The sequence below is a fragment of the Vulpes vulpes genome, chromosome 13 (assembly GCF_048418805.1).
Source record: "Vulpes vulpes isolate BD-2025 chromosome 13, VulVul3, whole genome shotgun sequence".
In the NCBI taxonomy this organism is placed as follows: Eukaryota; Metazoa; Chordata; class Mammalia; order Carnivora; family Canidae; genus Vulpes; species Vulpes vulpes.
The window spans coordinates 152,373,742-152,399,770 of record NC_132792.1 but is presented as its reverse complement, the minus strand read 5'-3'; the positions used below and the strand labels follow the sequence as shown (position 1 = coordinate 152,399,770).

The following is a 26,029-nucleotide window of genomic DNA, read 5'->3' as shown; positions in this document are numbered from 1 at the left end:
TGATTACTGTGTGAAACAGCAGAAACCCATGAGCAAGCCTATGGAGCAGGGAGGGGCGGTGAGGTTATGAGACCAGAGCGTGAAAGGATGAAAAGGAGAAAGACCGAAGGGCACCCTGAAATTCCATTAAGGGATTCCCTCCTGGAATGGGGTGTCTGGGATCTGGCCTGGCAATGGCAAGTTCCTTTTAAGAGCAACCAGAGGGAACTTTCCAGAACGCTCGAGATGCAGAGGACTGGCAGCTGCCCAAGCTGAGCCCAGCAACGCGGTCCTTCCTGTTCCCCCACACCAGCCTCGGCCCTCTCACCGGCTGTAGAAAATGGTGAAAGAAACCACTTACTATGATGTTTTGGGGGTCAAACTCAATGCCACCCAGGAGGAATTGGAAAAGGCTTACAGGAAACTGGCCTTGAAGTACCACCCTGATAAGAATCCAAATGAAGGAGAGAAGTTTAAACAGATTTCTCAAGCTTATGAAGTGCTCTCTGATGCAAAGAAAAGGGAATTCTATGACAAAGGAGGAGAACAGGCAATTAAAGAAGGTGGAACTGGGGGTGGTTTTGGCTCCCCCATGGACATCTTTGATGTGTTTTTTGGAAGACGAGGAAGGATGCAGAGAGAAAGGAGAGGTAAAAATGTTGTACATCAGCTCTCAGTAACCTTAGAAGATTTATTTAATGGTGCAACAAGAAAACTAGCTCTGCAAAAAAAATGTGATTTGAGATTAATGTGAAGGCCGAGGTGGTAAGAAAGGAGCAGTCGAATGTTGTCCCAATTGCCGAGGTACTGAAATGCAAATAAGAATTCATCAGATAGGACCTGGAATGGTTCAGCAAATTCAGTCTGTGTGCATGGAGTGCCAGGGCCATGGGGAACGGATCAGTCCTAAAGAGAGATGTAAAAGCTGCAGCAAAAGGAAGATAGTTGGAGAGAAGAAGATTCTAGAAGCGTGTATTGACAAAGGCATGAAAGATGGCCAGAAGATAAGATTCCATGGTGAGGGAGATCAAGAACCAGGACTGGAACCAGGAGATACTATCACTGTTCTAGATCAGAAGGACCGTGCTGTTTTGACTCGACGAGGCGAAGATCTCTTCATGCGTATGGATATGCAGCTGCTTGAAGCCCGGTGTGGCTTTCAAAAGCCAATATCTACTCTTGACAACCGAACCATCGTCATCACCTCTCATCCATGTCAGATCGTCAAAGATGGGGATACCAAGTGTGTGCTAAACGAAGGCATGCCAATTAATCACAGACCATGCGAGAAGAGTCACCTAATCATCGAATTTAAGGTAAACTTCCCTGAGAAGGGCTTTCTCTCTCCTGATAAACTTTCCTTGCTGGAAAAACTCCTACCTGAGAGGAAGGAAGTAGAAGAGACTGATGAAATGGACCAGGTGGAACTGGTGGACTTCGATCCCAATCAGGAAAGACGGCGCCATTACAATGGGGAAGCACATGAAGATGAGGAACATCATCCTGGGGCGGGAGGGTGTTCAGTGTCAGACCTCGTAATGGGGCCAGCGAGTAACACTGCTGCTGGCATTTGATATGCAGTAGTGAATGAGCGAAGGACTATAATCATAGCTCCCTACTTGCTATTGTTTTTGTTTCAATATTCAACTATAGTAGTGTTTTAAAAGTTAAAAATAAATAAATAAATAAATAAATAAATAAATAAATAAATAAATAAATATGAGCAACCAGAAGTAGGCCAGAAAGGCCCTGAATGAGTTTGTACCAAATGTGGTCTGGGCAGTTGTCACAGAAGCCTAGAGTCCCCATATAGATCTGACCTATTTCTGGATTCTAGCACCTGGTGCATGACGGCTCTTGGTTCAAAGTTTTATGATTTTGGCTTCTTTAGAGCATCTGGGGTGGACATCTGTTTTGTTTTGCTTGTTGGCTTGTTTCCTGCCAGCACTTTCCTCTTAGGTAAAGAAGACCCCTATTTTCTCAGCAGGACCATTCCTTGCCCCCTCCTGGACTGTGTACGTCAGCTGGAGCTGACCAACAACTGATCGGTGAGAGCATCCTGTCTCCCAGGTCACAGTAATTAGTCCAGACAGGAAAGATGAGCAAAATTGATCCAAGGAGAGCCTATCTTCAATCTCTCCTGGTATTGACAAGATGGAGTTTGAGTCTGGAAATGCTGGGGGGACTCTCCTGCCACTATGAGGGGAAAATGTGCCTGACAATGAAGGCAGCTCAGAGAAGGGCAGAGAGACACACCAGGTGTGATGGGGCATCTGGTCCAGTGTGCCCGAAGCTAGTGTACCCTTGGACATTTTAACTGGATTGAGCAATACACTTCCTTTTCACCGAAGCTTGGACACAGTAGATTTCTATTACCTGCAACCAAGAGGATCCTAATTGATCCAGTTTGGTTTCTCCAGTTTTTCCCTTTTGTGTTGACAACCAGTTTGCCCGTGAGCCTATTTCTATCTCCCGTTACTGACGTGAAGGTTTCCATTTTGTTCCTTGGTTGTAGCTTCACTGGGTTGGATAAACTGCTCAAATCCTCTTGGCAGTTTATCCAACTCCACCGATTGACCCAATGGCAGAAGAAGCTTCAACGATCAGGACTGACGTCCAGTTGGCTGTCTGAAACCCCAACCTGGCATTTAGAAACTCTCTCATGGCTGGCTGGATCAAAGCCAGCTCTTTGAATGTAACTCTAAGTGTGGCCGAGACACATGTAAGGATCACTCGAATGTCCCTTTCCAATCTTAGCATAATTAAATGAGGAGAAGAGGAAGGAGGAAAGGAAGTGGGGGAGCAGGGGGCATGGCCTCAGTTACCCCCTGAAGCATTGCTCAGCTTGAATTGCCTGTGCTCTTAAGTTCCCCATCTTCTCAAACGTTCTCCCTGCTTAGCCCCGTGCATTGAACGTCAGCTTCCGACCCTGCACACTTCTCTCCTTCTCCTGCTATCTAGCCTCATGTCACCCCCTTTGTTACCACTGCCACCACCACACTGCCTCCGGCTACAGAGAGTGCCCAGCCCTTAGCCTAGAATATTTATAAAATTGTCCATTGCTATTTAACAGAGGGAGGATTGCTACATGGGCAAATGGAAAGATACACACCCAGCGGTGGAGAGGGTTATTCATCACACCTGGCATGGCATTGGGACAGGGTCTATTGGCTGCCAAAGAGAAGTCTGGCAAAAAAATGGAAAATTGAGTCCATCAGGGGCCAGCTTTGTCCACAACACCACTCCTGCCAATGATGTCCTGCTGAATTGACAGGCTTTCCGGATGAATCAATTGGTTCTTTTGTCATCTGGTTGACTCAGAAACAGTTCCCCTTGAGCTCTTTAGTTTGCAAAAGATAAATACACACTGACCTGAAAGAACAGTAGCGTAGGATAAATGTGTGATGTCTAGTTGCGTTTTGCAAGCAGAATCAAATTTGGAAGGAGTCAGAGAAAGAAAGATGGGGGTGGAGAGAAAGAAGATGGAAAGGGAGGGGTAGAGAGAGAGTGAGAGAGGATGGCATCTGACCCAGCTCCACCTGGACCACCCAGCTGTGCTGTGCGGGGAGTCCAGGCTTGCCATGCTCCAGCATCTGGTTGGGGCCCAGGTGTTTCTGGAACACTGAAGTGATTCCGTGGTTGCTATCAGAACTAATGCCAAGAAAAGAAATATAAATTACATTTAAAAGAAATCTACCTTTTATCTTTTAACCTTAGGCCTTCCCCAGCCATGCAGAAAAATCAATCTTGGCTAATCCACTGACCAAGAAAAAGAAAAAGGGAAAAGAACAGACGAGAACCTTGCATTAAACAGCTGCTTGATGCTTAAAGAGGTATCAGAGGGACGTTGATTGGAGAGCTCACCAGCAAGAGGGGTCCAGGTTCAAAAGACTGAAAGTAGGAAATCTTATTGGTATTCCATGACTGGTCATTAGCCAGGAAGACAAAGGACACAGTTATGTCACATTTTAGCTTAAGATTCTAAATCAGCAGCAAAGCATGGCTTTGCTGAGGCCCTGCTTTCTTAGTATCTCTTTGTTGAGAGCTAGAAAAAAAAAAAAAAAAAAAAAGCAACGAGTCCTATCCTGGGTAGAGTATAGCCAACTATATGACCATTACATAAGCATTAGCTAGAGAAATCAAGACAGAGTTATTGGTGGCTGTGATGCAATAAAGAGTGTATCTGGTCTTTGTCCCCAGTTCTGGGCACAGAACTTTCCAAGTTCTGTCCCAGTTCTGGGCACAGAAATTCCAAGCCCTTGGAATTTCTAGAGTGGTAGGAGTATTTTTATTTACAAGGAGCCCTTTTGATATATCTGAGTTTATGCTAAGGAGGTGATTTCATGGCGGGCCCTTAGATACTTTTAGGAGAGACGCTGACCCCTGCAGAAAGACAACGTATGTGATTACACAATTGGAACCTAGAGGCTCACCCCCAAATGCCAGGGAGAGAAGAGGGACAGGAGGTTGAGTTCAACCACATGGCCATTGGTCCGACCAACATGCTTACTTAACGCAACTCCAAATAAAACTCTGGACACTGAGCCCCGGGTGAGCTTCCCGGTTGAGAGCAGAAGCTCCTGCAGCAGGACCCTCCTAGACCTTACTCTGTGTATCTCTGCATCTGGTTGTTCATTTGCATCCTTTAGAATAACATGGTGACTAGAAGTGTAGCACTTTTCTGAGTTCTGGGAGTCACTCTGGAGAATTACCAAACCAGAGGAGGCTATGGGAAACTCTAGAATTGTAGTCAGCTGGACAGAAGTGTGGGCAATCTAGGAACTTAAGGCTGGCATCTGAACCTAGGGCGATCCTGTTGGGGACCTTCCCCTTTATTTAGCTCCTGGAGTCTGAGCCTAACTTCAGGTATTTTAGTGTCATCATTGAGTTTAATCTTAGGACACTCAGTTGCTGTCAGAAAATTGGCATCAGGACACCCTCTTCGAGTATTCCCCAGTAAAGAAGCCACAGAAGGGTCCTTTCAGGATAAGACATATGGTCTCTGAGACTGTCATCACCTTACATTTTCATAGCAGTAGGAAACCTGGTGGAACATTCTCTTGGGCTCAAAGTTCACAGACTTCGGGGACTGGAAACCGCAGAAGATGGAATCCGTGCTGCCATCTGCAGCAGGATGGATCTCCAAACATCTCAGAAGCTTTGCAATCATCTCTTGATGGGACACCTAATACCCTCCCCCACAAGCCTGTTCAACAGTCACCTCATCCCCTACTTTTAGCCAGAACACGTATCAGATATATTTTATTTCTTTGTCTGTGTCTCCCAGTAGAACGTGAACTCTCTGAGGGCGTGAGCTTTGTGTGTTCACTGGTATGCCTCCGGGGTCTAGAACAATGACTGACATATGGTAGGTGCTTAATTCATGAACAAGGGTCCCTGCTTAACAGAAGCCTATGCTAGTAGGATGCTTTTAGTGGCATCATACAGGAAAGGCAAACCTACTTTGTCTACCCGGGTAATCATGGGTGTGTTGTATGCTCGCTTGTCTCTCCTGCCCCACTTTCTACCAGTTGAAATTCTGCTTTCCCCCCAGGGCTCCAGTTCTGGTCTCACCTCTTCAGTAAAACTTTCCCTGACAACCCCAGCCCTTACTGATCTATCTTTTCTCTAGTCTCTGGAAAAGCTAAGAATGTATCCCACACAGTTACATGCTGCCCTATTGTCTTTTTGGACTCGTCTTCATACAACCAGAAGGAAGCTCCCTGAGGAGCGGAACACAGTCTCACATATATGTGACCCGAATCACTCACAGAACTTAGGTCAGCACCTGACACATAGTAGGTATTCCAAAAACATTCGTGCATTAGACTTGTTGCAAGATCTTGAAACTTCTAAGTTCAATAGAGTCAGGCCTGAGGAGTCCTATGGTCCCTATCTGTGCACCCACAGCACCCTATTTAAAAACCTTTCTAAAAAAAAAAAAAAAAAAAAAAAAAAAAACCTTTCTAAAAAACAAAACAAAACAAAACAAAAAAACTTTCTAATTACCAGTATGCGAATCTGACTGTCAAATCCTCAATGTCCAACCCTCAAAATCTGACCCTGGCTTTTCAGCTCAGTGTCTCCAGGACCGAACACAGTGCCCCAAACACAATAGGAATCTAGTTTTGATTTTTATTAATCACACAAACTGAAGTAACAAAATGCATCTATCACATTTCCATGGCCTCGCTTTTCCTAGCACGTGTGAGGTCCTGAGGAGGTCCCCAGTAACTACCTCCCGACGCTTGTCTTCGCTTGCCTGGTTAGACAGAAGTAGGACATTCTCTTTTGCTGAATCTTTCTACCCATCACTCCACAAATGCCATGCTGAACTGGGGGTTTGCAGGGGTCTCAGGGAGAGAAGATGGGGATTGCCTCCCAGACATGATGGAAAGGCAAAATGTGAGTGTAGTGACCAATGGGGAAAACAACAAATCTTTCTTACAGTTCTCCTTTTTTTTTTCTAAAAGAACAGCATAACATGAGTTATTTTAACCATTTTTAAGCGTACAGTTCTGTGGCATTAGGTACATTCACTTCGTTCTACAGCCGTCACTACCATCCACCTCCAGAACTTTCTCATCTTCCCAAATGAGAATACTGTCCCCGCTATTTCTCCCTTCTCGGCCCCTACAACCACCTTTCTACTTTCTCACTTCATGAATTTGACTAGTCCAGGGACCTCCATTAAGTGGAATTATGCAATATTTGCCATTTGGGGACTGGCTTATATAATATCTTTGAGGTTCATCCACGTTGTAGCCTCTGTCAGAATTTTTATTGTCATGTTTAAGGCTGAATAATATTCCATTCTATGTGTATACCACATTTTATTTCCTCATTCATCCATCCATGGTCACTTGGGTTGCTTCCACCTTTTGGTTATTGTGAATAATACCCTGTGCAAGTGGGTGTACAAATGTCTGTTTGAATTCCCGCTTTCAGTTCTTTCAGGTATGTGCCAAGAAGTGAAATTGCAGGACCAGATGGTGATTTGATGTTAGTTTTTTGAGGAACTATCATACTGTTTTCCACAGTGACCACATCATTTTTCTTATCACCTCAAAATTTATTTATTTATTTATTTATTTATTTATTTATTTTTGAGATTGTTGATATATTGACATGGTACAAAACACAACACCAATGACAAAGTATTTACTTTTTACTCCTGTCTCCATGACACTTACTTCCCCATCTACAGGCAGCCAATGTTACTACTTACACTGCTCTATCACAGCACCCCCAAGTCACCCCTATAACCTGAGCAAGTTTAATACCCAGGCTGAGGCTAGTTTCCTAAAAGAAAGGTTTTTAAACTGTCTGCAGTCTGCTCAGAGAAGGAGTTAATGGAACACAAAACTCTGAAATGCACTGTACATAATGAATAACAAATACCCTTTTAAGATGAGTATTATTAAAGCATCAACATGGTATTATCCAAAACGTATGAAGTGTCTTCTCTCTTTCTCTCTCTCTTTTTTTTTTTTTTTTTTTTTGGCCCTTACTAATACATTGAAAGCATTACCTAATGCCCACTCCAAAAGATTAGATCCCTTTGAAAGAAAAGAGTCAACATGCATAACACATCCCAGCACCATCCTGCATCTTTTCCATTTGGGTTCGCAGTCAGACATTCCCTGGTTTAAGAAAAAGAGCATTTGCAAAATGGCTCTTGGGGCTTAATTGGTATTTCTTTCTTTTTGCCTGCCAGTATAATCCAGGAGAGGAGACTGCAAAGCAATTTAAGAACATTAGCATTGTTCCTAAATACCCACATCCAAGGTTAGTGAATACAACTGGTAAAGCCCAAAGAGCACCTAGGGAGATTAAGGGAGGTTTTGAAGCAGAACGCATGATTCTAATGAACTTGGGCTCTGCCTCATGGAAGAAGAATCTATCTAAATACATTAGAGCCAACGGAGCAGACAGGAGGGAAGCAGCTACCTAAGTATAAGAGATGCTGTTCTCAGTAAATCGTGAAATGCTGCAAACAGATTCGGGTGGGTTTGAGGCCCCGAGCCGCTACAGGGTGCTAATTATGATTGCCATACTGTGGCTGAGTGGGCTATTCCCCCAGTAGGGTGTCAAGAGCCACACCAGCTGTCCTGGTGAATGTCCTCCTGGTGTCCCTCACGGGGGTGGCCTCTGCTTGGTTTCCTCCTCCTCTCACTATGCAGATGAATTAATTTGTTTGGAGGTTGAAGAAGGGCTTTTGGAAAGAAAGGAGTGTCTGATAGATTAGTAGAGATACGAGCAATTGTCCAGGTGTTTTTTTTTTCTTACTTCAATACTACTAGTAGTGGGGGTGCCTGGGGGCTCAGGTGGGTAGCATGACCTAAATGAACAGCTGTAGAGAGCCAATATGACCACATCTCAACATTATGCACCCAAAATGCACAAGAAATAAAATTATAGATTTTAAACAAACCTCATTTTTGAGTCTGAGATTGCAAAGTACGTGCCTTATGAAACATTGATTTTCCTACTGAGGTTCTGGGTAAAGGGGAGAGCAAGGCATTTGACCCCTAGCTACCCAGAGGAGTCAAACGTTATGGGTTAAGGGCAAAGTCCTCCGCATAGCTGTCCTCACTTGAGACACCAGCCACAGGGTGGCTGAGGTCCCCAGGTCTCCCTCACTTCTGGTCAACTGGCTACAAATTCAGGGGTTCCCGCTCTCCCCTAGGCTTCCATAATATGTTACAAGGACACACAGAAGTCAGGAAAGCACTAGTTTTAGAATTATAAATGCATTATGGCAACAGGCTACAGATCAGAAACAACTGAAGGGAAGACATGTACAGCAATGTCTGGAAGGGTCCTAAACACCAATCTTCCCTTATTTTCTCCTGTGGAGTCAGGATGCATCATCCTTCCTGACACATCAGTGTGTGGCAGTGTGCAGAGTACACCACCAAGGAAGCTCACTCAGACCTCTTCTGTGTCCATAAATATTATTGGGACTTCATGATGTAGGGATGACTGATTAAATCATCGGCCATGTGACTCCATCTCTAGCCTCCCCTCCCCTCCCTGAAGGTTGGTCTGATATCAAAGTGGCTCAAAGCCCTAAACCTCACATCAGTGATTGGTCTTTCTGGCATGGCCAGCCACCATCCTGGATCTTCTCCTTCACGTAAACTACCTCGTAAACAAAACCTATCAGGTCCCACCTTGAATAGCATAGACACTCCTCTTACTTGGGAAACTCCAAGGTTTAGAGCCTACCTCCCAGGACGTGGGGACAAAGGCCAACCAAATTCTTTGTTATCCAGGGCTAAGGTGGATAGTGGGTAGGGTAGTGGGAGAGGAACAAGCCACAGTGGGAGACTATGAGCAAAACCTGAGTCCCAGTTAGATTTCATTATACCATCTTGAGCAAGCCACTTAATCATCATGGGCCTTAGATCACATGCTCTTCACTCATAACAATAATTATTGATACCATTTGATAAGCACTTACTATGCACCAGAAGCTGTGCCAAGAATTTTGCCTATTTAATCACATTTATTTTTCATAATGAACTTGCAAATTTTGTCATTTTATTATCCCAGTTTTGTAAAAGGTGGAGAGGTGCCTGAGATCTCAGAAGGCTAAATAACTTGTTCAAATAAGTGGAGGAGGGCAGCGTGGGTGACTCAGCGGTTTAGCACCGCCTTCGGCCCAGGGCGTGATCCTGGAGACCTGGGATCAAGTCCCACATCAGGCTCCCTGCATGGAGCCTGCTTCTCCCTCTGCCTGTGTCTCTGCCTCTCTCTCTCTCTCTCTGTATGTGTCTCTCATGAATAAATAAATAAAATCTTTATAAAAAAATAAAATAAAATAAATAAGTGGAGGAGCTGGCCCACAAACACAAGCAGGAGTCCCAGGCTCCCATTCTTAAATTTCTAATCTATACCATTCAACCCTTTCCTTGGCTCGCAGGCATATTGAGAAAATGCATGAGGCTGATATGAATTATTATAATCTGAAAGGAAGGAACCTTATAATTCAAGCTTATAAGATTACCATTATTATTATATCACTGATTATAACTATCGGCAGTATTATTTTATTTTTATACTTCACATGAATCTGTCTACTTATTACGAAAATGCTTTCTCCTTACCATATGAGTTTTATCACAAAGAATGCTTTTGGAAGGAAGGCGGGTCTTCCAATTGCTTTAAACCAAATTCTCATGTAGTTTCCCAAACATTTGCTAAGTATAACACCTTCTATATGCCAGTGTACTTGCAACATGGAAGGGACAAAAAGATGAATAAGACAGAGATGTAGGCTCTGCCTGTACCGAGAATGACACAACATTCACTGTACCGAGAATGACACAACAGGTAGACTATGTCAAGTGACCCGAAAGACACAGAATGCCCTCTGCTGGTTCAAAGGAAAGAGAGCACATAAGCTTCAAGGGATCAAGAAGAATTTCAAGGAATCAAGCTTCAAGGATTCAAGCAAGAAAGAGAGGGGAAGGAAGAAAGGAAGAAAACGGAATTTTGAGGGCTCTGGATGAGGAAGAAAATGGAGTCTCATAAGAAGGGAGTCGGTAGTGGGGTGCCTGGGGGCTCAGTTGGGTAGCATCTGCCTTTGGTTCAGGTCATGATCTCTGGGGGCCTGGGATTAAGTCTCATGCCAGGCTCCATGCTCAGCAAAACAGTCTGCTTCTCCCTTTTCTCTGCTGCTTCCCACCACTCATTCATTCTCTCTTTCTTTCTCCCTGTCTGTCTCTCTTTCTCAAATAAATATATCATTTTTTAAAAACCTAAAAAAAAAAAAAAAAGTAGAAGAAGGAAGTCTGGTAGCAAAATCAAGCGGTTCAATTCAGAATGTTCTCAGGGATTAATGAGTACCTAGTTTAGTGGTAATATATTACTGTAGGATGAGCACAGAATGCAAAATAAAAATTATGGCTTTATCACATGTTAGCTTTTGATGTTGGGCAAAGCTCAAGGTCCTCCAGCATGGCATAATCCATTAAAAAATAAATAAAATGAAAGTAAATAATGCCCAGCTCTTAAGGCTTTTGTTAGGGTAAAAAAAAAAAGAAGTATATTAAAAACATTCTGGAAACTAAACAACATTAAACAAGTTTTAGATTTTATCATTTTCTTTTTTTCTTGGTTTGTCTGGATTATGGGCCTTAGTAGTACTGTGATATATGATAGACAATATCAATAAAAAGGACATAATAGAGCCATACCGGGCAAGGGTGAGGAGACCAAGCTTTGTCCAGTTCTAAGAAGTTAGCTCTTGTCCTACTTTCTGTTGCTTTGGGTTGATTTGGTTTGTTGAAGGTCATTTTAATAGCATTAATGCCTATTATTTCAGGAATAGCACACATTAGCTCCAAGGAAAAGAAAAATTATTCGGTCAGGATAAGCATGGGATGTAGTAGTCAAGACTTTTTTTTCTTTTTATTTATTTTTTCTTTTTTTTAGGGTTATTTGAGCAGGTTTACCTTTCCAATGGTAACACTTCAGAGGAGAATGGACAAAAAGCCTGGACATTAATCTGGATTTCACATGACCCCGTGTAGAACCCACAGTAGGATGTTCTGGAAGATCCCTCCCAGTCTGAGAAGTTAGGGGCCTCCTGCCAGCAGCTCTGTGGGTCTGGGAAGTTCTCTTTCTGCCTCTCCACTCACCTTATATAGTTTTAGGAAGTTGAGGCGGGGAGAAATGGGATTCCTCATTTGGCCATAGTTGGAAGAGTAGAGAGAAACAGCTACCACTTTAAAGTATCCAATACATGGCTGTACAATTAACTTTATATTAAGAAGGGATTCTAAAGCAGTTGAGCTTAACTAAGTCTGACTGTAAAAAATTAATCAAATCAATTTAATTAACTCATATAATTAATCTAGGTGTGCTTTGATAGCATGGAGCTAGAACCTAAATACTTTTCTTTTTTTAATGCCAGGATTAACTATTTTAAGCTGCCTTATTATAAATTCTCAAATGTACAAAATAGTAGAGAGGATAGTAAAATCAATCTTGACATAGTCTTCACTCGTATGCAACAATCATTAAGGTTTTACCGTACTTGCTATATCTATCATCCTTTTTTCTTATCATTTTTGATGGAATAGCTTTCCACTTATTTATATCACTTTTGTACCTTTCAGATATGCATAAAAGATTTCTAAAAGGAAGTTTTGCACATTTTAGTAAGTTGATGCCTCGGTATATTTTTCCTTTTCGTTGTTGCTATAAATGGATATCTCTTTTATTAAACTTCTAGTTTAATAAAACAGTTACTGTTTGTTTATGACATGATTGTTGAGTTCCATCAGTTGATTTTATATCCTGCTCTTTTCCTGAAGTCTATTATTGGTTATAATAGGGTTTTTCATTGGTTCTCTTGAGTTTTCCAAATATATATCTTCATTATTACTTTTAGAAATTCTACAATTTTGTTTTGTGTTTTCCCTTTCACCCAAGAGTCTTTACTAGAGAACTTTGAGAATTTTTAAATTATTTCTGGTTTAATTACATACTTTGGTCAAAAAAGTCTGGCTTATGATTTTTATTTTCTAAAATTAACTGAAGTTTTTCTGTTTTAATACATGCTCAGTGCTTGTAAATGACCCAAATGCACTTGAGAAGACAATGTATTCTTTATTATTGGTTTACAGTTAAATATACTGTTATATGAACTACCTTATTAATTTTTTTAGGTCTTGTATATTCTTAATAATTTTTAATCCCCTTGGCTTGAAGGAGATGTGATAATAATTTTAAGTTATTACTGTCTGTCCATTCCTTCTTTTATCTCCTGTAGTTTTGGGATCCCTGGGTGGCGCAGCGGTTTGGCGCCTGCCTTTGGCCCAGGGCGCGATCCTGGAGACCCGGGATCGAATCCCACATCAGGCTCCCGGTGCATGGAGCCTGCTTCTCCCTCCGCCTGTGTCTCTGCCTCTCTCTCTCTCTCTGTGACTATCATAAATAATAAAAAAAAAAAAAAAAAAGAAAGAAACATATCTCCTGTAGTTTTGATTTATCAATGTTGCAATTTTACTTCCTGCATAGATATTAGTAATTATTGTATCTTTACTATGAATTGTACTCCTTAAATTCATAAAATGGCTTTCATATTTTACAATGTTTGTTGGCATGAAATCTATATTTCTGATGTTAAGATCATGTCATCGGCTTTCTTTTTACTTCAAGTCAACGGGTGTATCTTTATAGTTTGATTCTCAACTTTCTGATTCACTTATTTTTCTTAGTATGTTTTGTAGGGCAGCATGGATTTTGCTTTGCTAAGATCAGAAAAAATGTTTTTTTTCTTTTAAGAGATGAGTAAAACCGGGATGCTGGGGTTGCTCAGTTGTTAAGCATCTGCCTTCAGCTCAGGCCATGATCCCAGGGTCCTGGAATCGAGCACCATATTGGGCTCCCTGCTCAGCGGGGAGTCTGCTTCTCCCCCTCCCTCTGCTGCTCCCCCTGTTCATGCTCTCTCTCTCTCTCACTCTTAGTTGAATGCTTTTGTCTTCTGTTACTTTCCGTGATCTGATTCCTTTGGAGCCACCATCCCCTCCTCTCACCTGTCCAGTGTTACTGCCCTGCTCAATTCATCTACTTCTAGAAGTTTCCCCCTCAGAGTGAGATGCTGTACTTCTGGAAAAGGATATTGGCTGGACACTTTGGAATTCATCAAGAGTTTGCTCTACTCCAGCATGGCTGGGTCCCTTGGCAATGCAACATGGAGGTGTTTGCTCTCATCTGCAATTCATAGCATATTAGAGCTTCCAGCTCACAGTTATTCTCAGGCCTGTTCAGAGTTTGACTCCAGGTAAAGGCCTTCTCTTCTTGAGGGTGAATATTCATAGGTGATTTGGGGTTCCATAGCTTGTAGCGGACACATGAGATTTCCCCGGAGCCACTCTTACCTTTCCTCATCTCATTCCCCTCCCACCTTCTGAATAGCCAGGTATTCCTGCCCCCTCCCGGTCGTCCTTAGGTGTCATTGCTGTATGCAGTTTGGATCCCACCTACTCTAAAGTTTAGGGGGTTTCTTATCACTTAGTATTTTTAAATATATAACTCCTATGTATTTCCTCACACTATCCTAATTTTCAGGAGGAGTTTTGGAAAAGTTCAGAAACTACCTTGATCTTACCAGGACCAGAACTTGGAGATCAATTTCTTTAAAAAAGATTTTATTTATTCATTCGTAAGAGACACAGAGAGAGAGAGAGAGAGAGGCAGAGACACAGGCAGAGGGAGAAGTAGGCTCCCTGAGGGGAGCCCGATGTGGGATTCAATCCCAGGACCCTGGGATCACAACCTGAGCCAAAGGCGGACGCTCAACCACTGAGCCACCCAGGTGCCCCAGAGATCAATTATTTTTTGATAGAAAGTGGAAGAATTAAGCTCTCCCAATTCCTTCACAAAATCTTATAATCATAGAATGTGAGTTCCCTTAAAAAAAAAAAATCACAATATCTCATTTAATGAGAATGACAATTGAGACCCAGAGAGTAAAAATGACTTCGTTGAAGCCATTTTAGGAAGTAACAGAGCCACATGTGAAATGCAGCTTTCAGAGAATCTTGGTGTTAGAAGGGAACTCAAGGGTGCCATGGTCCATCTTCCTACCAATGCAGAAAGCACCAGAAAAGATGCGGTCAACATCCTCCAAAATACCCTAAAACATGGGGGAAAACATTGCCTAATCAACCTATTTCACCTTATGGTGAACACAGACATAGATCTTTTCACTTTTTTCTATTTTGAAAAGTGTGAGTTGAGACAGACAAGGATGAATTGCTACAGGTCCTATTGCTTTTGTTCCCTGTTTCTTCTCATTTTAGAAGCTGGCTTGGAAGTAGCTCTCGGTTGATTCACAGTCTGAGTTAGAAACGATCTTTCCGTCCATCCAGTCTAATGTGATTCATTAGCCTGCTTAAACCTGCCCGGCTGCTGATTCAATCACCGATTGTTCAGGAGTTCTTCCTAATGTGAGATGATGCACAGGAGAATATACGTGGATTGTACAAGATCACATAAATTTAAGAGATTGTTAGAATTTCTCTTACAGAGTAGAATTTCCTTCCCCATAACTTCCAAACACTGGTCTTGGTTCTACGCTTTGAAGCTTATGCAAAATGTCTCATCATTTCTGTACTTTACAGTCCTTGAAATATTGGAGGACAGCTATTGGGCTCCTTCCTCAGATGTAAGGCTTGTGTTTTTTCACGATCATAAACACACCCAGTACCTAGTCCTCTTGTGGCGTGGTCTCCAGTCCTCCCAGCAATTTACTTAACCTCCTCTGATTGAGCATACTGAGCGTGTCAATGTTTCTCTCGAAATGCCAGCAATAAACAGAGGGAGATTAAACCCTCTTTGTCTGGGCATCACGTTCCTATCAGCTCAGCCTAAGACTACATTAGTCCCTTTGGTATCTCTTGTTATGCTGGATGCACACTGAGCATGCAGTCAACTAATAGCACCTAATCCTTTCTCGTGAGCTTCTATAGCAGAGCTCCTACTTCTCCAGCGTGGGCAGCTGATATTTTTGGTCCCAGATGCAGAACAACAGCTTGGTAAGGACCAACACCAGTTCTATCAGAACTCCAGTGGTGTATTGAACCTGGGGACTTTGACTCTTTCAAGGTGTCAAGGTTCTCTGGTAGGCTCCATACCTCTCTTGGGATTTAATTCTTCCTGAGTTGTGTTTGTTCTATTTCTTTCAGTGTGAAGGTCATGTTTCTAGATACAGAAGACAAAAGCAAAAACAAAAACACTAGAGATCGAACGATCCTCTTTCTCACTTTTGGTAATGGTTTCTTGTCACTTTCCAGCACTCCTTTGGCACCACTGCTGATTGCTTTTACCACTCTCTGTAGCACTATAGCACCTAGTGCCCAAGCAGTGGTACATCCTGCCCTTGTTCTGTTTGCTCTGAAGACAGAGGAGAGAGAGGGAGGTAGACGCGGAAGGAAAGAAGGAAGGAAGAAGGAAGGAAGGAGACAGAGAGAGGAGCGAAAGAAAAAGAAAATAATTAGGGAGACATAAATCTGGATGACCTATATTAATCCTATTTAAGGGGCCTACCTGCTGTCAGCATAGCTTGACCTACATTCTGCTCCCATTTATAATCCAGGACAATATCTTTTTGTTCTTCTAACACCCTACATCTCTTTACCTATGAAATATGGATATTTTAAAAAATAATAAAAATATGGACATTTAGTGATACCAGCATTTCCTTTGACCTTAGAATATTCATAATAATACAACTATTTTATTTATCACTGCTCCATTGTATAGACCTTATCAATTAGGGCTGTACATTAAAAGAGATTTATATGGCTGTAATGGTTCTATCTCTAGGCTAAGAAGTCAAAGCCTCAACCCCAATGTGAGTTCTGGCCAGTTATATCAAGGGACAGCCCAACCACTAGTGAGAGCCTTGAAAACAAACATATCTCAAAACTTCCCAAGAGAAGGATAATAAGTTCATTTTTAAGTTTTCTTAACATTTCTTTTGATAATGCCTAAGTACTTTGTGATAGGGTGTGTTTTTGTGCTATTAGGGGAGAGAGGAGGTTGTGAGGTGGAAAAGTAAATAGGGCTGAGAGACAGGAACAATGATATAACATACAAAGCCCCATTAAATTGTTTCAGGAGCTGGAATTCGTACCCCAGAGTCTCCAGTTCCAGAACTGTGATTATGGTGAATGCCATGAAGTCAATAAACATTACCAAGAGAGAGGTACGTATTTGTACTTTTTGTTTACTATTTATATTTATATTTACTATTGAATGAGCATGAATATAAACATAAATATTCTTAGCATATGTGAATACATCCACTTACTCACCTGCCAGTTTAAGAGATAGAACATTTCCATTACTCGTGAAGCCACCTTTGCACCCATTACCAACCTCGTCCATTCCCCTATTCTCTTAGAGATCACTGCCCTGTATCTTCTGTTTATCAGTCTCTTGCTTTTACTTTTTAATATTTTTAAGTTACTTTTCTGATATATCCTTTAGTTTTGCATGTTTTTCGACCTTTTTTAATAGTACGTCTCTGGACCTTGCTTTTTTGTTGTTCAGTTTCATTTTCCTGAGATTTGCTTCTGTTGCTGTATCTTGCCCTAGTTCGTTTGTTTTCACTGGTGTATAGTATTCCATTTGGTCTACAATATATCCATTCTGTGGCTGATAAATATTTGAACTGCTTTTAATACTTTGCTATTACAAAGACTACTAGAATGAATGTTCTTATACTTGTCTCCTGATGGTATGTGCCAGAGTTTTTCCTAGGTATACAGCAGGGAAGAGAGATGCTAAGTTAAAAATCATGTGTGTTTTCAAGTACACGAAATAACACTATTTCTTCAAAATACTAGTGCCAATATTCACTTTTCTTTCATGCTGTGTATAAGAGTTCTAATTGATCCACTTTCTTGTCAAATTTGATTTGGTTGGACTTTTAAATTCTTTGTCAATCTATAAAATGTGAAATATTTCATTGTTTCAGGTTTCAGTGAGTATGTTCCTACCAAAGAGGTTGATTTTTTTTTTAATTGAGTGCTTCTGGGAAGTGATTGCCCATTTTTCTATTGGATTCTTAATCTTTGTCTTCTTATAATTTATTCATTTTTTATGGATGTTGTGTTATTCTTGAGATATTCCTTGTAGATTCTAGATACTGATCTTTTGGTACTTACATGTGTTAGAAATATCCTCACTAAATTCATACCTTGTCTTTTTACCTTTCTTTATGCTGTCTTTTGTCTTAATCTAGTTTCACTGGATGGTGTGTCTATGTGTAATATATTTTCCCAGTCTATGCCTAGTCATTTATTTACATAACAGTTTATTTTCATGAGTAGATATTTTAAATTTTGAGATCTGATTTATCTGTTACTTTCTTTTATAATTGCTATTTCACTGCTTAAGAAAAACTTTTAACCCTAGGTTGTAAAGACATATTTCTACTTTTTTTTTGGAAAGCTTTATAGTTTTAGCTTTTAATTTTGGATCTATAAGTGAATTGCTTTCTCTGGTAAGGATTTGAGGTTCATTTTTTTCCCCACATAGATATTCAGGTGTCTTAGCACAGTTGCTGAAAAAACTTTTCTTTTCCCATTGAATTGCTTTGGTGTCTTTGTCAAAAATCAATTTACTCTGTAATTGTGGGTATATTTTTTGTTTTTGTTTTATTTTTTCTTTTTAGAGAAAGAGAGAACGCAGGAGTAGGGGGAGAGGGAGAGAGAGAGAATCTTCAGCAGACCACATCCACTGCTGACATGGGGCTGATCTCACAACCTTGAGATCATGACCTGAGCCGAAATCAAGAGTCAGACACTTAACCAACTGAGCCATCCAGGTGCCTAATATTTTTTAATTTTCTGTTCTGTCTTGATAGTTTTAACCCAATATGTCTTCAAATACCTTCTTTCTTTTTTTTTAAAAGATTTTATTTATTTATTCATGAGAGACATGGAGAGAGAGGCATAGACACAGGCAGAGGGAGAAGCAGGTTTCCCACAGGGAGCCTGATGTGGGACTCGATCCCTGGACCCAGGGTTCAGACCCTTGACTGAAGGCAGATGCTGAACCACTGAGCCACACAGGCGTCTCTCAAATACCTTTTTTCTGTCATATTCTCTACCTCTTCTTCTGGGTACCCAATTACACATACATTTCATTTTTCAATATTGTCACACGGTTCTGTAAAGCTTCATTTCTTTTTATTGAATAATTTTCTCTTTAATTCTCAGGTTGTGTAATTTCTATTGTTTTAGTTTTTCTTTAATCGAAGTATAATGGACACACGATGTTACATTAGTTTCAGGTTTACAACATAGTGATTTGAAAACTCTGTATGTTATATTCTGCTCACTCGAAGTATATAGCTCCCATCTGTCACCATTCAAGCTATCACAGTACCATTGACATTTTCTGCTGTATCTTTAATCTCGGTGACTTCTTCAGTCCCTACCTGGACTCCTGTGCCTCCTGCTCCCCTCCACTCATTTTGTCCATCCCCCACCTTCTCCCTCTACTGTTCTAGCTCTACCTTAACTGATTATTTCACCATTTCTGATGGGCTCTCAAACTCATTGAACAAATTTTTCATTCTGGTAAAGATACTTTTTAGCTCTAGAATCTCCATGTTCTCTTTTATAAGTTTTAGTTCTCTGATTATACTTCCCATCTGTTCATTATGAATATATCTCTTTAAATTCTTGGACATATTCACAACAGCTGCTTGAAAGTCCCTATCTCCTCATTGCGACTTCTGCATCATCTGGAATTTGGAGTCTGTTGACTTCTTTTATTCTCATATATGGGCCAGATTTTTCTGTTACTTTCACTTGTCTATTGATAATTGATTGATACTGGACATTATGAAAATTATTTAGGGGTCTATATTCTGTTACTGTACCCTGAAGAGTGTTTTTTTTAAGATTTTATTTATTTATTCATGAGAGATGCAGAGAGAGGCAGAGACACAGGCAGAGGGAGAAGCAGGCTCCCTGTGAGAACGCTAATGGGAGCCCGATGTGGGACTTGATCCCAGGACCCTGGGATCATGGCCTGAGCCAAAGTCAGACGCTCAACCACTGAGCCAGCCAGGTACCCCAGGAGTGATTTTTTTTCTTTTTTAATTTGGCTGTATTCAAACTCCAAATTTTGTCTCTCCTGTTATGGATAGAAGTTTAAATTTCTTCTCAGTTGTTTCAGTTTCCACTGTTTTTCTTTGTTGTATGTTTTTATCACACCTCCTTTTGGAATCTCCCCTGTGAAATGAAGGCAAATAGTCATCCAAGGATTTTGGTGGATTATATACATAGATTTGGGGGTTCACTTCTCTGGGGATCCTTACCATCTAGGATTTCCCACCTAATGTTCTAGTTACTTGTTTTTATTGTTTGTTAATTGTCCCAAATTCTGTTCTTTAACACATTAAGCCAATAAGGCTGTGGTTCTCTGCCCAGTGAGTTTTGCTGCATTGAGGAGCATCACAAATTAAAATATCTAACTCACAATTCATCTTTCAAGAGTTGACTTCCTGCTAGTTTCTTTCTGCTTTTGGTAACTCTCCTATTTCTCCAAAAACTCGAACAATTCTAAAAGCATTTTTTTCCTGTATTTTCTAATTGTTATCTGAGGAAAGATTAATTCAGCTAAGTTACTTTATTGTTACTAGAAGCCAGAACACATGATTCCTTTTAAAATTACATTTTCTAAACATGTATTGCTGAGTATAGGAATACAGTTAAATTTCATATATTGATTTTATATCCAACACTCTTGCTCAATTCTTTTCATTATTCTAGTAAATTAAATCATTGTAGGTTTTCTACATATACAAAAACATAATTGTTTAAAAATCACACTTTTGTTTCTTACTTTCTAATTCTTCTACCTATTATTATGTTTTCTTTCCTTTATGTTCTGCTAGGACTTTCAGTGCAGTGCTATATAAAAGTGGTGAAAATAAACACCCTTGTTTTGTCTATTTTATTAAGAATGAATTCAACATTTCACCACTAAACTAGCATGGTTGCTTTAGGCTTCTTGTGGATTATATTTAACTATTAAAGACATTTCCTTCTTTTGCTAGTTTCTGAGAGTATTTTTTTTAAATAACGGGTATGTGCAAAATTCTAGAAAACATGTTTTCTGCATTTATATGAAACATTTTTTTTTAACTTTTTCCTTTAATTCATTAATCCACTGAATTTTAGTAATTGCTAGTCTTGTGTTAAACTACACTCACATTGCAGAATTTAATCCAAACTGGTCACTGCACATTATCTTTTTTCATGCAGCAGAAGTGAATATTGAAATATTAGCAAATATTTTGTTTGAGAATTTTGCGTCTATATTCATAAGAGATAGTGACCTAGAATAATAATTTCTTCTACTGCTGCTTAGTTACGGGTATCAAATTTTGTTAACCTCACAAATGAGTTAAAGTGTGTTCTCTTTACTATATTCTACTAGAGTTCAGGTATAAATACAGAAATAGTTCTTTGAATGTTATGATTGACATAAAGGAAAAGAGAAAAAAAACTTCTGGGTGATATTTTTACGGGAAGATGTCATTTTTACAGGAAGTTGGTTTCAATATTTTTAAGTTTTATAGAGCATTTAGCTTTCTAATTCTTCTTGATTCATATTTAAGCTGCGTCTGCTGTAGGGCTTGATCACTTGGGCTTTTACCATTGCCATAGGAAGAACATGCCTTGGGTAACCCACTGGTTCCAAAATAAAAGACTCACATGGAGCAGAGGCTGACCCACAGGCCTGCAGTTTGAAGCAAAGCCATCACAACCATTCTGCAGGTACACAGTCTGAAGCAGAGCAGCCAGGGGCTAACCTCTAGATTTGTGAGCAAAATAATGAATGGTTATTATTATATGCCACTGAATTTGGGGATGGTTTATTACACAGCAAGATCTGACTGGTACAGATATTTGGACCTAGAAATAAGTGCTTATGCTAGCAAAAACCTAAACTACATGGATCTGGCTCAAGGAAACTATTAAATAAAGCTGAAGAGGTGGCTGTGCTTTAAGGTGGTGAAACGTGTGGTAAAACTGTCTCATGTGATCAACTGGAAGACAAAAAAATGTACCTGATGAGCTGATCAAGCTGAATGATTTTGAGGCAAAATGGGGAAATATGAGCTGGCTTCTGCTGACAGCACTTAATAAGATACTACAAGAGAGGTATGAATTCGGGTAAGAATTGTCTTGGGTATAAACAGAATTAAGAGAAATATAGAAAGTCAAAAAATTCCATAACTCGCAGGGCTGAAAAATAAAGTCAAAGATTTTTCTCATCATAACAAAGATTCTGGGAAGAAATAAATATCTCTTTAATTCCCTGTAGATCAACCCCCCTTGGCTGCTCCCTAATCTTACCAGCTTCTGAAGATTAAGAACTGCTACCTGGTTTCTATTGCTTTGGGGCCCCATCACTTCTATTGCATTAATAAGCCAAATTCCGAGACAGCCCCATCTATTGTCAGCCCTGACCTGCAGAGCAAAGCCACCACTGAACTTGTTGGTGCTGCTGTGCCCCCGTCTTTAGCACAGGTTTGATAGCCTTCATGAATAGAGTGTCTGACCTCTTGGCTCTGCCATAGAGCAAAATCTTCCAGTGAGTGTTCTGGCCTCTGATAATGCATCCATTCTAACCCTCCTAAATCATTCCTACACTATCTCTTACAGCAACTCAGGCATTTTTGTCCTGCTTGGTGTGGACAAAATGTCGCTTAACTTTGGGCTTCCAAGATTCACTCTAGCCGTGAGTTTGTCCAAAACCCTAAAATCTTTTCCAGGATGTAAAACTATATCCTAAGAGAGTAACCCCAAGTCAGGGAATGCTTCTTAGTCTGTTTTATGTTCCAGCCTCTGGACATTTTCCATATCCATCTCTATGGCCTCTGGCAGGAAACACTGGCTAAGTCTTGCATCTCCTGTGGGATATAAGCCTTCTCCTTCCTTATCAGGCTCAGCACCCCCATCCCCACGTCAGTTGTGATAGAATTTAACCCTGGTAATTGGTCTGGCAACTGGGAAAGGAAGTATGGCTCCTGATGGAGCCACCTGTTGCCTTGCAGTGGCAAGGTGTCTGCAGTGTCTTTCTTGACAGGAGAAATGCAATCTCTTAATAGGAGGAGTAGTGAACTGCTTCATGCTCTGAGGGTTCAGGGAAGCCTACAGAGTTATAATCCCCATGATATTCACCTAGATGTCCCTATAACTATATTAGACCTGAGCTTTGGCTGAGAATTCAGTATTTGAAGCTCTGTGAATATAACTACCAGAACCTGCATTACCTCCTCATCTAATTATCCGCCACAGGAGATAATGAGCTTTTTAAGCTACCAAAGGCTCTCTGGCTAACACACTAATGTTTTTGCTATTTGTTAACTACCCTCAGTTTCTCATTATCCCTCTGTAGGAGGTCACAGCAATGTAGTAATAACCAGCCAATTCCATTGTCCTGTGTGCATTGTTACCCTATACCTTTCCAGTACTTGAATCATCACACCAGGAAAGGAATTCCTTTTGGTGGGGCATTTTACAAAACCACAACTAGTGAAATTTTACCAACTGGACTGTCAATTTGTTGCAAGAATTGTCTGTGAAACACATACCACTCTAGCTGAGATCCTTTTGGACAGTCAGATGGTGATCAGGGATCCAGGTCCCAAAGCCCCTCCTACCACCTAACTCTTTTTTTTTTTTTTTTTTTTTTTTTTACCACTTCCAGTAATACCTCTGTCAGTTTGGATGCTCAAAGGAGCAGACACCAAGACAGAAATGCAAGACACTTATTGGAAGATAATACTTGTGAAAGATAATGGAGGGAAGGAACAGAAATAAACACAGTGGTCTTCAGGCCATGATGCAAGTCTACCAACTCTGATAGAAGAAAAGGAAGGAAAGGGGATTGGGTAGGAAGAGCCTCAGACTGCAGAGCAGTCCTGAGAAAGTACTGGCCAGCCCCCTGTTGGTCATAAATGTGTGGATCCCATTACTTCCATTCATATACATACCCCAGTTCTCAATCATTGCCAGGAGCTGCTAGAAGAATGCATGTCTTCAGCTCATACATCATGATAGAGCCCAAAACACTGCAGCTGGAGACTGTTGGCTCACCGTGCTCCTTTTGGGAGCTTCTCTTTTAAGAAGATCAAGAGATCTGAGCAGTACACTTCCATGGTTGCTGCAACCCTCAAGTGGTAAAAGGTCCAGAAGGCTTTCTAGTCATACCAATGGAAGAAAATACACACCAACCTTGCTACGTTTATCTCAGGTCTACTGTGTGTTAAATATTGTTAGCACATGGTGATATAAAAATGACTACATCACATTGTGACTCACAATCTACAGAGGACTCAGACAATTAAAATGCTAACGATGGCACAATGTTGAGATCAGTGTGGTGTAAGCGTTTATAAGGATTTCAAGGAGCATGAACGAGAGATTGATTCCTTCTGGCTTGGCCAGTGAGGGAAGGCTTTATGGAAATGGGCCACTAAAGGAAGAGCAGGTGCTGATTGTCTGTCATGGAATCCTGGAGCCAGGGCCTTTCAGGAAGAGGGAACCATGTCTTCAGAGTGCCTAACACTCATTGGACCATGATAGGAGTCTCATTACTATTATTATGTTGAAATAAAAAAAGGTGTTCAAAATGGGAGTCTGTAGGTTGCCAGAAGGTAGCCGAAGTAAAAAGAGATTTCATAAGGGTGCCCGGGTGGCTCAGTTAGTTAAGCATCTGACTCTTGGTCTTGGCTCAGGTCCTGATCTCAGGGTTATGAGATGGAGCCCCATGTTGGCGCTGGGTATGGATTCAGCTTACAATTCTCTCCCTACCCCTGCCCCTCCTCACTCTCTCTCTAAATAAAAATAAATAAATAAAGCTTAAAAAGAGATTCTATAAAAGACCCTGAAGTCTTACTGTATCTAAGGAACCAAAAATTAAAAAATAAATACAGCTGGTCCCCATAGGAATTATAACCTGGCCCTGGAGAAGTTTCTGAACTGAAGCAATTTTTCTCTGCATCTCTGTGCCCCAATATGGTTACAAGCCTCTGTTTTTCTCTACATGACTGCTCCATTTCTTTCTCTCTGCAAAGTGGATCCACCACTTATCAGTTGTTCATGACTGAAACCCTGTCACCTCCAGCCCCCAGTTCTACATTCTACATGACCTTGTGGCTCCGATACTCTCTACCAACTCACAGCAGCCTCTGTACCATGTTTCATTGTGTAGTGATTTCTGCAAGTTACTTTGACATGCATAAAAAACTATTAGGTACTCACAGATCATGAGAAGAATGGCTAGATGGATAGCTATATGAGAAGACAAGGTGAAATGCCAATTATAGACTCTAGTGGTGGGTTTATAGGTAATTAATGTACAATTCTTTCAATGTTTCTAAATGTTTGAGTTATTTATTTATTTAATTTTTAAAAAATTTAAATTCAAGTTAGTTAACATATAGTGTATTATTAATGCCAGGTGTAGAATTTAGTGATTCATCTGTTTGAAATTTTTTATAATAAAACTATGGGGGGGAAAAAACACATCAATTCTCAAAAGGGATAATCTGATTATCTCAAGTCTTACATCCTCAGCCAGGCAATGAGCTGACTGGCCAGCTTCTGGCCCAGGGTTTATTCTTGGTTTAGTCAGCCATGGCCACGGGTGCAAGAAGCTACATGAGACATAAAGCTCCTCCCTCAAGGGGCTGTATGCATGACTGATACCATGAAACATGCCTTGTTACCAGTTGTATAGAATAGGTGAACAGGGGTGCCTGGGTGGCTCAGTCAGTTAAGCATCTGACTTACTTTCAGCTCACGTCATGATCTCAGGTCGTAGGATCGAGTCCCCCATTGAGCTGTATGCTCAGCACTGAGTCTGCTTGGAATTCTCTCTCCTTCTCCTTTCACCCCTCCCCCCACTTGCATAGCCAATAAATAAATAAATAAATAAATAAATAAATAAATAAATAAAGTTTAAAAAAGAAATAAAGAGCAATAAACATGTGGAACTAGATTTTTACTGTATTCAAGATGAAAACACAGTTTCTGTGTATGTAAAACAGTGGGGACCCAGGGGAAAAGAAAAACTATATAGTTACTTTAGGTGCCACTCAGAGAAGGAAGCACCTGCCCCTCTTTTTGCTTACCTCCTCTGCCCCTCACTCCACCACAAATCCCATCACCCAGAGGAAATGCATCCCCAGTCTCAGCAACAGGCAGATTGCTTTTATCTGCCAGCAAGTGGCAAGCCTTGATTTAAGGGATCTCTTAGGTAAGGAATGGAATGAGATACAAGCAAGGCCAGGGTGCGGAGAGAGGGTGGCAGGAGGCAGGAGAAACATGTAGGATAAAACAATTTCTATCCACTGACAAAATATAGATGGTGAACTCAGAAGTTTTCTGCCATAATAAACAAGAAGAAGAAGTGCAAGAAGTGGACATATAACTTTATGACCTGTGAAATTGAATTGCCTCTTACGGATTTTTACCTTTTGGTGGACAATGAGGAA

General features: G+C 40.7%; 1 pseudogene; it reads left to right on the top strand.

The window, feature by feature from the left end:
• Positions 1–302: 302 nt before the first annotated feature.
• On the top strand, positions 303–1,518 carry LOC112907153 (dnaJ homolog subfamily A member 1 pseudogene; annotated as a pseudogene).
• Positions 1,519–26,029: the final 24,511 nt, after the last annotated feature.